Genomic DNA, 14,027 nt, shown 5'->3' on the forward strand with positions numbered 1-14,027 from the left:
CCTTTCCTTTCGTCAGGAACTATCACAACTTTCCTGAATAGATTCAGCCATCTTTTTGATCTTTCCTTACCACTTAAAGGCTAGGAAAGGTCATTTTTCCCAACAGTAAATGTAAGGAAATATCGCTATTTTTTACCTCGTCCTACCCCTCTATTCTGTATAAATTGGTTTAAATACTTCAATTTTTAATCAATCTATCCATACACTAAATACACCATAGTCAAAGTATCCTTCTAATAATCATATCTAATAAAAAATATATTACTGTACTATAGAATTATCCATCAAGAAACTCACCAGGAAATAATCAATCTAGATGCCAAAACAGCCTGTCCTGGGTGGCGATCAATACCTTAACAACAATTGTATTACATGTTGAATGGTCCGATTCAGAGAATGCTATTGAAAAGAAGATACGCATGTGAACTACTGCCGATAATAGAAAAAAACACATCACAATACCAGTACACAATATTTTACAGCTGTACGAAGTGATAAATTTGGAATTCTCCTTGTATTTTGATAGTATGTTGTTGTAGCAATAAGGGTTCACCTCACTAACATAGTCTACCTAGTAAATGCAACTGTCTTCATGAAAACCTACCTAGTTTGTACAATTTCTTTTGATTTTCTCGGGATTGAAAATTTTAATAAAACATATAAACTGAGTATGAATACATAAGCATAGAACTGCATACAGTAATACTATACAAAAGTACCTGCCTCTTTAACATTGGACCACAGTAGTGCTACGTTTTTGTGTAGACTAATGGCAATGGGGATCAAGCTCAGATTCAAAAGCTCAGATTTTGAAGCCACCTTACGAATTTTTTTGTTGGATCATAATATAGATAGCCGCTATTTTCATGTTATTGTACCCACAAGCAATTACACCGAATGTCACAGCATGGTGAATACTATACAACACTATACATTAGCTTCAGAAATGTCAAACAATTACGCTGTCCCAAACTTCTAATAACGACAAGGTCAAGTATAATAAATTCACTATATTTCTATAAAAACACTCTGTTTGGTGGTAAGCACCTCATAGAAGCTCTACCTTCTGTGTTCGCCCTCCAGTGCCTAACCAGTAAAGTTGATAATACAATTGAGCCATGGGTATGTCACTACATGTATTACATGGTTATATGTGTTATTACAGATTTTTGATCAAGAATTGGATTACAGGATACAGATACACAAAGTACCATATCACTTACAGTTAGAGGAGACACACTAACAACCAATAGAGCTATTTCAGCATGTGATCAACATTACGTAAACCGTACCGAGATACCATTTTGGTGCACCACCTGATTGATACGAACTGTGGAATGCAGAGATTGTCAAGCTAGATTGAAGGCTTCCCGACGAAGCAAAGGAATGACACAAGGATAAACTATGAATTATAGGTGGGATCGACCCGTTTCTCAGCAATTTTCGAATTTAGCTGACGGTTTTCCGAGTTTTCCTCCTGCCTGTCCTGTGGAATCCATTGAAACTGTTTGTTACTTTGTTCTAAGGACTAGTTTTGTCACAGCTGAGCTGCTTAAAGCATGGTAAGGCCTTGAAGCCTACAACCAGTTTTTATGCTAGTGGTTGGTTATATTAATTGTACTGAACAGGAAAGTTACTGGAAAGGTGCTGGCTGGGTAAGGTATATTTCTTTATTGAACCATAGCCCCTGATTGAATGATACTTGTAAACTATCTTTGCACATGTACAGTTCATTCTATACACATACAAAGTTGTAATTATATATTATGTGTATAGGTTTGCCATTTACAGGTGATGAGTGAAACGCCGCCATGCATGTGGAAAATTCTAGGGGAGTCAGGTCATGTCTGCTGTTCACATTGCAATTGCATGGCTGGCCTTGGAGAAGTCTGTACACATATACTGTAGCAGCAGTGCTTATATCTGGTTCACACAGACAATTTCAAGGAAACAGGGAAAATAAACTTGTGCTTTTGCCAAGGTCCAGAGAAAGGATCCACAGTTGGGTGTGACAACAGTAACTGTAAATACAAATGGTTTTACTTAAGTTCATGACTGTTCCAAGGGGAAAGTGGTACTGCATGCCCTGATTGTAGAATTTGCCACAATTTCTAAAAGGAAAAGGCAACAGTAAAAAACACTTAAGAAGTACGTGAGGCATGCCATATCATTTGTGTTGTACAGCCATTCATGTAAAATATAATATTTAGCTACTGTACAATGGTCTATTAATTCAAATTAATGGTACAACTGAGTCACATACATTGATTAAAGCAGAGCAAACACAGATTATTCACTCAATTAAAGGTGCCTTTTCACCTTTTCTGATCAAAAATGAGTCGGTAATTATAAGTGCTTTGAAGAACTGGAAACCTTTACTGGACAGAGCTATTATGACACATTCCACATGTGTGTGGACATTAGCAATAGTTAGTTTGCTCAACCTCTGCTGCTGATAGTTGACTCTTCCTTTTGTGAATACAGGAAGGTGCAGTGTAGCTTGTATGGCTCCCAAAGAAACAGTAATGTCAAATCCACAGTCTGCCAACATTATATCCCCTGGCAAGAGTTTCTTCAAAATACCAGTGTTCTGTTATTAAACTATTTGTCACTGACACACCCTAAACCTGACAATTTGGTAGCTTTGTCAGCTGGCAACGTCCTGCTCACACAGTCAAATGTAGCCTTCAGTATCCCTAAGTTAGGTAAACCAGCGTGTGCTCCAGCGAAATCGTCACTCACAAAACTTTCCTCACAGAATGGTGGTAGAGGTTCAGTTGCTTGTTCAGTTAGTTCATGAGTATATAGCTGTCTGGCAATCAGTAGCACAGTTTCAGAACCATCACATTCTGACTTTTCTTGTCAATATTCACTTAGCTGCATTCTTACCCAGCCAATGACTTTCCAGTAATAAACATCCTTCCCCAACCACTAGCATACAAACTGGTTGTAGGCTTTAAAGGCCTTTCTACGCTATTAGCTGATCAGCTGTGACAAAACTAGTCCTTAGAACAAAGTAACAAATGGTACCAATGGATTCCACAGGACAGGAAGGAGGAAAACTTGGAAAAACCGTCAGCTAAATTTGCAAATCACTGAGAAACGGGTCGATCCCACCTATAATTCATAGTTTATCCTTGTATCGCTCCTTTGCTTCGTCAGGAAGGCCTTCAACATAATCTCTACATTCCACAGTTCGTATCAATCAGGTGGTGCACCAAAATGGCGTCTCGATACAGTTTACGTAATGTTGATCACGTGCTGAAATAGCTCTATACAGGTTTTTGGATCAAGAATTGGATTATATAGAGGATACAGATACACAAAATGCCATATCACTTGTACTTAGAGGAGACACACTTATTGACATACATTCCACACTAACAACCAATAATCACATTAATAAAACCACTAACCTGAAACTTTAAAAGTTCTCATGTGGTTAGCCCATTCTTTGTCTTTATCTCATCCCTAAAAAAATCTATGCAAAGGAGTACGTGTAATCTCATACACACAACTTACCTCAAACATAACCTCGAGCATGACCCTCAAAGTCATTCGCTAAACTGCGGTTAACTCCTAGTTCATAAATCTCACAATCCGTGTTGCTACACTAAAACCAACTATAACAAACAAACACAGGCAAATTACTGCTTGCCTCTAGTGTACTTGGGTGTCAAAAAGCGGCACAGCAGTTCTGAAAATCAGGAAACAGTCTCGTGCGTCACAATAGTCTGAAGGCCATGGAAGGATTTCGGGTTGGCAAGCTGCAATCTTTCTCCTCCATCCGTGCGTGCCACCATCACACCACTTCAGCGTTAAGCCTGATCATTAACTGCTCTAGCTGTATCACACATCACCGCTGTCACCATCAGCTGTTTCTTTGTTCCAACTTCCAACTTCCGTAAACTATGACATTCCCAAGAAGCATTAGCGCAATGATGCACTGTTGCAAGTTTTGCAGTGAGGATATTATAAAGTTACTCTGCGATGGCGAAACAACTTCAACTAGACTACCTGGTGATAATTGCCAAATAGGTAGACTAGATCTAAGTCACAGTGGCCATGCAGAGTGCCCTGTTCCAGTAATCGCTGGCATGGCAGCTTGACGTCTATATAGCAGTCTAGCTCGCGCGTTGTAGCCATAGTCAGTCTCATTAATTCATCGGTAATCAAATTCTTAGCTAAATACCTTCCATTGCATACATTTAAAAACTTAACAACTTTACATATGTTTACTGTGCAATGTAAATATATGGAAAGTTAGAGGGCTTTGAAAGATTGTCTTTGCATGAGTTTCCTAAAACAAGGAAATATACGTAAATCCAGCTTTGCGTCAACTGTGCTGTATTTGCCCAAGTGTGCTGTATTTTCCTCTATACGTAAAATCCAGCTATACATAAATACGTAAAGCCAGCTTTGAAGTGTGCAGCCAGGTGTACAATATGGAAATAAAAGTACACTTTTCACTTTGATCTTTTCACCCAAAGTACAATAATGTACAATTAAAGCACTCGTTGTGGTGCAATAAAGCACTCTTTGTGGGCAATAAAGCACTGTTTGCCGGCGTAAAGTCGTACTATATGAAATTTAAAGTACACTTTTCCTTTGATCTCGCCCATGCAAAGTTCTAGTAAACCAGTGATATTGACATGGCAAATATAATCACAGCAAAAACAAAAAGTATGTGAGCACCAATAGAGGCTTTCCCAAGTCACATGTACTTATACAAAATTATCTTTTGATTTTTGTGTTGTGAGTAGATAAAGGGTTCTACAGCGATTATTAAATAACAAGCGAGAAGTTTTGGTATAGGGACAAAATACTGTTGCAAAACTAATGAGGCTTGTTATGAGTTTTCTAATGTATACGTAGTGTGGGTAATACCATACTCAATCCACTCATAATTTCTATGCACATGACTTGCCATTAAAAAGTTGACATTGCGCTACTTCTAAAATCTAGGTGCTTCTGCTAAAAACCAGTCAACCATATATGCAGTCACAAGTCCAAATCAGCCATATTATAAAATTAATTTGCAATATCTGATTTTGCTTGTATTTCCGGCATAATTCATGTATTTTGTTAATCACATTGTCTGCAATGTAGAGGGAAGTGTATCTCCACTTTAAACCACAAATTATGCATTCAGAAAATTTTGTTGTACATGTAGCTACTGTACTTTATTGTGTAGCTACATATAGTATGATGCTGTAACTATACACGCTATTACTGGGTTGTATGTTGTATTCTTGGTAGCCTACAAAGCCAGATACGCCATTTTTCAGTTGGTTACACCCGTATAGTCCATTGGGAAGGGTAGTCACATGTCTTCAGGAACTTGTTTCATACATATTTCAAAATGACATGAATTAATATAACCACCTTAAAGAAAAGCTTATCTACCTGAAAGGTTAATTTTGGCTCTATATCGTACATCTAAGCTGCATTTTAGTATAAAACATTTTGCTCACATGGGTGCAGAATTAATACATACATAAAAACTACAAAGAAATTACCACTAGCTACACAGAGTCCCAGAGTCCCACTGCAGCCTGTTCACTGATTACACTGTACGGCAGACCTGTGTCTTGCAGCGCCTTCGTAACTACAAAGTTGGGATCACGTGACTCGCACGTAAGGTCATGGGACAGAGCTACAAGTCCTACCTCAGTGATTCTCTAACTCTTCCCTTCGACCAGGTTATTCAAACCTTAGAAAGCAGAAGTCAAATGCAATCCAAAGCAGTTGCAGGAGTAGCTAGCTATATAGCTATACCTTTGTCATCTACACCAACCCAGACTACGACGGAAGACCATTTGGGACGCCATGTTTTTTGGATCTGCGAAAAATCAATAAAATTAATTATAAAAAATAAAAAAATAGTAGCTTGTAAAATTTTCACGGACAATGGAAGTTTAGTGTTTGCTCATGGCTTATTGTAGCAATTTCAGACTATTTTTAATAATTGCATACTTTGAATATTTTAGATTCCAGATTTGTAAAGGAACATTCCACTAAGCAAGATGTGAAGAAATTTTCTCAATATCTTTTTTTGTTATCATTTTATAACTCAAAATGTCTGATAGTGTAAAGAATTTTCTGTACAGACTTGCTCATTAAAAATATGGCACCGCTACAGTAATTGGCTATAACTTGAGTATACAACAACATATGTGCACGAAATTTTTACTGTAGTGAAATGAACAAGTGTACACAATGAAAATGCAAATACAAACCATGTTTGCCATCTATAACACTGTAACGATTGCTAATTTGTATACTGCCTTGGTACATATTGAATCCCTAGTTAGGCACCAGTGTAAATTACAACAATAAAAATGCCTTTATTCATTGCTTTTGATTTCATATCAACTATTAGGTATTCCATGAATCTCATGTATATTAAATATTGTACTTTGACCCTTGTGTCTTCAGCACACAGCCAAACTACCAAGTCACTATTATATCACTTTACGCACATATGTGACTGAATTTGACAAAACAAGGCTTCGACGCACAAAGCTTTGTTAGGAGATATGGCGATTTTAAGCAATCATTGTGTAATAACTTCCCAGTGCCTACAGCTGTGCAAACAAAATTTGCACCAATTGTTCATCTATCCACTAGCTATCACTGAGTGGGTGTATACATTTCTGATACCCAAAATTTGCCCTGTTTTGAGCAGCTTTTTTCGAGCAGGTAATAATGTCACAGGCGGTAGTAATAGGGTGGGAGGGTGGGGGTGGACGGTGATCTTACTATACGGGTATAAAATGGAGTAAGAAGACGATTGGAATCCAGAGGCCAAGTTTGGGCTCTCCATGGCCCTCCATGGCCCTCAAATTACTCCAAATTGACTGAGAACACTATTGGCGAGCTCTCTGTGAAGTCCCAGCTCACTACACACCATTATCACAAAGCCATGGCCATTTAATGGTGCCAATCTCACACTCGTGGCTTTGACAGGGTCGGAAGAAAGCTGCTACAGAAACCAGACTTGTCAGTGTTGAAGGAAGTACAGTGTGAAATATGATAGTGTATTAGACCAGCAATCCATTTCTGGTAAAATCGTAAGTTTGATTTTGTGTGTGTGGAAGCCTTGTTATGTGAAATCCGGTCACATATTAAGAACTTATTTCGGTGACCTTAGCCACCATATTAATATCTCTCCAATGCAACTTCATATACAGTGTGTAAAGCACATTTATATTAAGCAGTATTGAATAGTATCACCCTTAAGCTATGGCACATAGGCCTACTAATACAGCAAAATCTTTGATTAAATAGACAGTGAAAAACAACCATGTAAGTATTCCTACATGAATATATCTACCAGACACTATTTATGTAACAAAATAGACAAGTGTATTGCTAGCAGCAATATCATAATTAGCCAGTGGCGTAGCTAGCCCAGAGGGATTGGTTGGGCACCATTGTATGTGTACAAGCTGCAGCACATGCTGCAGCTAGGGGGGCTGGGGGCATGCTCCCCCAGGAAATGTTTTGAAAATTACATGCTGAGATTCAATTTGGTGGCATTTTACAGCTAAAATTTGTCATCTTTAGTAGGACACTAGCTGTATGTACGTTTTATTTGCATAATAATTATTAGTTTATTTATTTATTTATTGTTAATCAGCAGGACCCTCCAGGGGTATAATGCTGATGTGCAATTACATGTGTACAATTTCAATTAGTTACTTAACTATATAAGTATGTACAATTACGACAAGTTACTTAATTATATACATATGTACAATTACAATAATAAACTATAAAAATATATACAATTACGATAAGTTACTTAACTATATACATAGAAAGGGCTAATTTTTGCTTAAATTCTTCAACACAGTCAGTCTCAATAATCTCATCATCTAATCTATTCCATTCTGGTACAGTTCTTGGGAGGAAGGAATATTTATATACATCAATTCTTGGTTGGTTACGTAGCTGTAGTCTATAGCTAGCTACATACAGTGAGTACCTGAGTTGGTAGGGCACTGGAACTGATTGGTTGGGCCGGCCTGTGCCCTACCAGTACCCATGCACCTTATAGCTACGCCACTGTAATATGCACCTACCAATGTATTGCCCCACCCACCCACCCCCTCGGGCGTAAGTGGGGCTTTACAGGTGGAATTGACACGAAACTGCTGCCCCACTATGGGGAATTTGACGATCGTTCATTAAGCGCCCAAATATTTTTTTGTTGTAACATTCTTCGCTATGTCACTGAATCCCGAGTAAATCCCGCGTTGCAACTGGGGCCAACGATGGGGATTTGACACGATCGGTTTGCCCTACGATGGGGCATTTGACATTCGCCTGTGTCAAATCCCCACTATAGCCCCATGTATTCCCGGGGGAGGGGGGGGGGCAGCGGGGCAATTACATTGATAGGTGCATTATTAGCAGCGCTAGGCTCACCACAGATACAAAGTTATGTTTATAAAACTCAAAACCCGCAGCAAATAACTATCAAAATACATGTTCATCGTTGACAGAAGGTTACACTACAACATAAAATCCATGTTACAAGAGCATACCTCCGGATTCCAGTATAGTTTGTGTCGGAAAATCGGCAAAATCATACTCAAACGTAAAAATCACCATCATATTTGGATTCAGCGCCCCAGATTACCCTATAGGGCTACTGAAACTGGCAGTAAACGTGCTGGTAAGGCCATGATTCGCTTAATAATAGCGGTGCTGTTCTATACCATATCCATATGCGTATTTTGTACCATGCATACGCGTATGGTACACAGGGGCGGATCCAGGGGGGGGGGGGGGGGGCTTTGGGGGCTGAAGCCCCCCCTTCATATTTAGGCTTTACTTGATCAATATGCTGAGTATTATAATGAAATTTTGTCTTAGCATAATTATATGATCACTAATAATACAAATACTCATAAAACCACCTTATAAACATCTTTCCAAGGTATTATCAGTGAATTTATGCTAAAGTTTATGCAACAAGGACCAGGATCAGCATTGGAGGCGTACAAGATCGAGATACTCTAATAGAGCAGTCAGCTAACTACTCTAATAGAACATTCACTGGAAACATGTAGTTGGTTCTGTTATGGAATTTTTCCAAATCTGCCTGCACCTATAGCTACATACAATGAAGTGCATTGGTCTGCATGTTTAAAGAGCTTCATTCATCTACTTGTGTAGTTAATATGTATGGCAATACTTAATTCAGGTACATGCACAATTACCATTGAAAATGCTCTCAAATTCAATCTTGTATTGTTCAAATTTCAAAATTTTCTACTTTCAACATTATTATTCTAACATGCACCTATTCTTGGTTGTCCGTACCTACCCAAACTTTTCCATTAGCAAAATGCTTCAGACCTATAATCTAAAGGCAGTATATAAAATATCTACAGGCAGAAAATATTAGGGATTTTATGTGGAAATGTCTCCAAATTGCAGTATTTTAGCATCAATTTTTCAAAATTTTCCTGGGGGGCATGCCCCCAGACCCCCCTAGTTCCAGCATGCTTTGCATGCTGGGAAACACCTCTACCCAAGAGATTATTACCTTGACTTAGCCCCCCCCCCTTTTATAAATCCTAGATCCGCCCCTGGTACATATATCATATGCGTATACGCGTATGCATGCATGGTACAACCATACGCGTATGGTACAGCAATTCGTACCATATGAGTATAGGCATGTATAGCTAACCTGGTAGCTATGCGTATAATATCAAGCAGAAGTTTTTGCACTGCCATACCTATTGACTGTGCTGGATGGCACTCTGCTTTCATTTCCTTTCAGGGAGGGGGAAGGGGCCATAAGGCCACTCCAATTGGTAATTATGTTTCTGGTCCTTTGAAAATCAGTTTTAGGTGCGGGCGGGCGGAATTCAGCAACAAAGCAACAATGAAGTGACTGCTCAATTAGAGTATTTTGTGATTTACTGACTGTTCTATTAGAGTATGTCGATCCGTACCATGCACTCTGCTCATTTCTTGCAAGTTTTCACTGATAAAATGCACTGAAATTATGATATTTAGTCTAAGATAGTTAGATTTAGCATACTTGTTTTTTTTTTGTTTTACAAATTAATGACATAAGATAAAACAGTGCATAATAAACAAAAACAAATTATCTTACATATGGGCCTCAGCGACCTGCACAGCAATCGGTGCCTCAGCAATGGGACAGCGCAAACTGGACCTGGCACCGCGAATGCACATAATTGCAGACCTCAACAAAGAGAAGCTCAATTTACATCTCAGCCATCCCATCACTATTCCATAGGAAAGACTGTGCTTTGCACTCAAAAGGTTGGCCAATCTCTTATAAAACTGAGTAGCAGCATCACCCATTCCACCAGTTGTAGTAAAAATTAAGGGAGTAAATGAGGCATTCTCTACCTCATGTACCCGTTGTTGGTATTCACGTCTCTTTTCCTTGTATGACGTCGGTATGCAGAGTGTAGGGGTTGATTTGAGGGTGCACTAGGGTTAAAAATTCTGACATCAAAGTATGACCTCTCAAATCGTCCTCCCCAAAAACCATTAGCTGCAATGTCAAGCCTTGCGTTATCATCACGATTAGCTGTTTTGTATTGAAGGGTCTCACCAGAAAGAGGCTGAAGGTGGGGTTCAGTGACAACATTGTTACAGACCTCGGAAAGTAAATTGGCAGTTAGATCACGCACTTCATTATGTCTCAGAGAAGGAAACCCACCCTTTGGGAAAGACAGAGCATATTCTATGGTAAAAGAGTGACCACAGGCACAAGAAGTAGGGCAGGCAGATGGTAGCCAATGATAGCGAAGCACAATTGCATCACGAAAAGCAGTTTTATGAAGCACAAAATTATGCGACTTCAATGGAAGACAAGAGAGCCAATTCGATGCACCCTTCTCCTGAGCCAACATGACTGAGGAACGCATGCTAGGAGGAAGTTCATCGAACAAATGATTGGCAGCTTGAAGTTGCTCTTGATGGCTCCTAGAGTGAAACTTGGATCGCAACTGAACCTGTGCATCAAGACAGTCACCTAGTTGATGTACCTGAGAGATAATCAAGCCAACGAGACCAGCATTTACTTCTACAGAGCAGGAACGCTGCTGTGACACAACAATCGAAGGATCAAACACACCAAGGCCTCCTAGCCGCACAGGCAAGGCAAATAACGTTCTCTCAACATCACCAGGGACAGTTCGACCCAATAAACTAGGAAGGAAAACAGATTTAACAAAATGTTCAAGAGGAAGGAAAAGGTCTGTAGAACAAGAAGAAACACGAAAAAAATAGTTCCATCGGAAAGAGAGACCATGACAAAAAGCAGCATAGGAAGCATGAGGTTGTGTTTTGGCAAAGAGGCTCAAGGTCTTAAGATCATCAATCCAGCCATCCACTTTACGTCTCAAAAATAGCTGTTCAAAGGCAGGAGTGCCAATTACACCTCCCAGATAACGGTGTCCTTCAGCAGTAACCTGAATGTCACAGTCTCCAAAAATTGTTCTAGCATCAGTTAAAACAGTTTCCTTGACTATCAAGATAGTTTTAGTAGCATTTGGAAAATAGCCATAACGGGGCCCTACGGAAGATAACAAGTCCCACCACTGCTTAAGCTTGGAAAGCTTGCCACCAGCAGCAGAGTCATCAGCATACCAGCACTGCTTTACTAGACCAGTAAGACGAGAAATCAAGGGCAAAGTACTGATAGTGTACATAGCCATAGTGAGAGGATCACCCTGGGTAGTCCCTTCACTAGAAAAGATGGTACGACCTCCAGTAAACAAAAAAGCATCAGTACGATAAGTGTTAATTAAAATGGGAGCAAGAGAAGGGCAGAGGACCTCAACGTTTCGGAGTGTTACTTGACGATTTAACTCATTGAAGGCATTCTTAGCATCAACAAGGAGAACACCATCAACCTCAGGCAAGTCAAATATTTGTTTCATTGCATGGACAGCAGCTTCACAACCACCCATTTGACCAGCACATAATTGAGAGGATCCTGCAGCCTGCTGTAAATCACGCCCTATAATTCTCGTCACAGCCTTTCCAATAATTCTTCGCAAAACTTCACCCACACCAATAGGGCGAACACCAGGACGCTTGTCAAGAGGAATTAGGCGACAAGCACAGTAAGCAGATAAATATTTTGAATTAACATAAGAGGTGGAAATACGATGGGCAAAAGCAGAAACAGCTGCACACAAGTCATTAGAAGCATCACCAAACGCTGTACAAAGATGTCTCCAAGCATGAGCATCAAGACCAGAAGGGCCTGCAGAGCCACTTATCTGCATGACCACTGATTTAATTAAAGCAGCATCTAAGCCATCAAATAGAACTGGATGAAACGATTGAGAGGAGTCAATGGGATCAAGTATAGCATCAGGGTCTGCAGCACGACCATGAGGATGTTTTTCATGCAATACATCAAACACAGTTTTGGGAGAACCATCAGACAAGGAACCCACTACATGATCCAAGTTAAGAGGGCCACAGTCGCAAGAAGGAGACAGACAGCGAAGAGCAGCATTAACACGGCCCTGAGTCATAAGGTGGGAAAACCTGGAAGAATGAGTTTGATCATCACAGGAAGGACGATAGCGAGGTGAAGCAGATAGATGTTTCTGTATGACAATCCCTTCATTAAATAAAGCTAAAAAATCACCCTTAAGCCAAAGATCAAGTCGTCTCTGAAGGCAAGAGCAAACTACTCGAAAACTGAGTTTGGACTCGTTGTGGGGTTTCTGTAAAAGCAAGTTGGGCATCAACATGGCAGCCTTTAAGGCAAATGGCTCTAGAGCTGACTGTTTACTAAAGGAATGCAGCAATGACGCAAGTTCAGATACAAAGGATTTACCCAAGTTACCTGATGGCACGGTAAACAGGTTTGGTTTCCAATGGACAACTTGAAAGTATAGTTGGTCGAGTAATTCAAGCACAGCAGGGCTTGGTGAGCCACGCCACTCAAAAGTAGTAAGAGTTGACAAGTTAAAGGAAGGAAGGTTTCGCACATCTGAACTGGTTGCACAAGTGGGGCAAATAAATGGTCCATTATCAACATCAAGTATTCTACCTTCAGCAGTAGTGATTCCGACACAATGGCCATGATACCACTGGCAGCAGTTCTCACTGTGGCCATCACACTTAATCATAAACCCATCAGTACCAAAAGGCCGCCCACAAGAGCACCACACACGGTCAGGGTCATCATCGTCAACATCGACGTCATTATTAGACAGATCAACTGGTTGTTTTCGACGGCTCTTCTTACGCCGTCCGGGCATTCCAATAAGTGCGCATCAAAGGATCAGAACTCAAGAAGCAGAGCGAGAGAATAACACGGTAACAAATGGTAAACTCAACCTACTTAGCGCCGTGCCCAGAGCCAGGAAGCGAATACCAGGACCGAAGATCACTCGAAGAATCAAGAGGAGTTTCTTGGAGCTACGAACACGATCAAAACGTATACTTGTTGCAGCCCAATATTTGCTTCTGAAATCCAGGTTTTTCAAAAAGCTAATGTGGGCATTTTACCGATGTATTTCTGAAATTTCACACTCTCCAAAAAAGGATGCGGGCGGTGGACCAGAAACATAATTACCAATTGTCATGGAGTGGCCTAATCTCGCTTAGCGGTTTCTGTTTAGTGAAGATCGAGATACTCTAAGAGAGCAGTCATATTTTGATCTGATTATTCTATTCTCTATAGTAGGGTCCGCAACGCGAAAAATCGATATCCTCCAATCAACTATCTAACTATTGTCATGTGTTAGACTAAGTGTAACTTGAATAACACCAGCGTGGCAGCCAAGTTTGTCACTTTCTTCTGGTAGAAAACGATACAAATGTCTCAAAATCACGTGATTTTTCGTTCCAGCAGTTCGTAGGGTTCTTCGTATGCCACGATATTCACTCTCAACATTGTTCAAGTAGTCTATCATCAACTCAATGTATTGGTGGTTTGATTTTATTGGTCAGTTTACGGTGGCAGCACGATCTGTGCAGCTTTTTGGCGACAGACAAAATGT

The 14,027-nt window shown here is 39.9% G+C and overlaps 1 long non-coding RNA gene across 1 annotated transcript; it reads right to left on the bottom strand.

Annotated features, from left to right (window-relative positions):
• Nucleotides 1–233: 233 nt before the first annotated feature.
• LOC136240242 (uncharacterized) lies at nt 234–4,008 on the bottom strand. Its single transcript, XR_010693753.1, has 3 exons — nt 3,523–4,008; nt 3,417–3,471; nt 234–399 (listed from the first exon to the last, which is right to left on the bottom strand). It is a non-coding gene; the product is annotated as an uncharacterized lncRNA (long non-coding RNA).
• Nucleotides 4,009–14,027: the final 10,019 nt, after the last annotated feature.

Source organism: Dysidea avara, chromosome 12 (genome assembly GCF_963678975.1).
Source record: "Dysidea avara chromosome 12, odDysAvar1.4, whole genome shotgun sequence".
Taxonomy (NCBI): domain Eukaryota; kingdom Metazoa; phylum Porifera; class Demospongiae; order Dictyoceratida; family Dysideidae; genus Dysidea; species Dysidea avara.